Source organism: Orycteropus afer, unplaced genomic scaffold, assembly GCF_000298275.1.
Source record: "Orycteropus afer afer isolate SDZICR_OR568_19922 unplaced genomic scaffold, OryAfe1.0 scaffold00318, whole genome shotgun sequence".
Classification (NCBI taxonomy): domain Eukaryota; kingdom Metazoa; phylum Chordata; class Mammalia; order Tubulidentata; family Orycteropodidae; genus Orycteropus; species Orycteropus afer.
The window spans coordinates 123,814-124,845 of record NW_006921905.1 but is presented as its reverse complement, the minus strand read 5'-3'; the positions used below and the strand labels follow the sequence as shown (position 1 = coordinate 124,845).

The 1,032-nt window shown below is 42.7% G+C and overlaps 1 pseudogene; it reads left to right on the top strand.

Moving 5' to 3' along the window:
* Positions 1 to 164: 164 nt before the first annotated feature.
* LOC103206456 overlaps positions 165 to 1,032 on the top strand; it is a 35,854-nt pseudogene continuing 34,986 nt past the window's right edge.

Sequence of the window (1,032 nt, the reverse complement as noted above, 5' to 3'; positions counted from 1 at the left end):
ACCAGCCACTCCTCGGAAGGAAGGTTGGGCAATCTACTTCCATAGTGATACTGCCTCGGAAACCCAAGGAGGGGTCGCTATGAGTCAGGTGTGACTCCACGGCACATAACAACCACAACATGTGACTTTCATTAAGCCTTAGACAGAACAAAGACAAAACAAAAATGATCATCTTGGATGAGGAAAACCATCAGCATGAGAAAGCTGAATGGAGTCCACTGACTTATGGCTATGTGACTAATTATATGATTTTATATGATGTTTTAAAAGGGGAGAATCATCACAAAATCATTATTGGTGGTAGATAGATTTCTCACAGTTACAGGTAGGATTACAGAAGCAAGAAAAAGACCATGATTGGGATTTGAAGACAGGAAAGGGTTACAGGATTGGTTCTGGGCCTTGACTACCTGGCTAGGTGGTAGACAGGATAGGCTATAACTTATGATCATACAACCTGAGTCTTAGCCACAAGGTAGCTAACAAACAACACCAAGACCCCAACCTTAATTTAAATTAGAAAAGGACAGTATCAGGTAAGTTCCCTAGTTTTTTGTAAGAGTATAATCTACTTTCAATCACATTGCTCCTAGAGTCAAACTGCCCCTCATTAGGTTTGCCTTAGAACTTGTCTGTGCATAGCCACAATGATGGGTTAATGGTCAAAAAGAACCCAAATGGCATCTGAAACATATGTCAAGCCTCAAAAGGGAGCTAGGGCTCCTGCTGTGGACCATGGCTTTCCACAACCCCAAGTGCTTTAGAATTTAAGCTCTCATACAAAACTCATTGCCCCATGTGATCTGTATCCTCTTACACATTACCTGCCCATCTCTCTGCTTCACCCACTCTACTTTAGCTACCTGACCTTCTCTCTATGCCATGAATAGGCCAGAATTATTCTCATTTTAAGGTTTTTACATGGGAGCTCTAGTAGCATAGTGGCTAAGGCACTTAACTGCTAACCAGAAGGCTGGCTGTTCAAACCCACCAGCCACTCCTCGGAAGGAAGATGGGGCAATCTACTTCCAT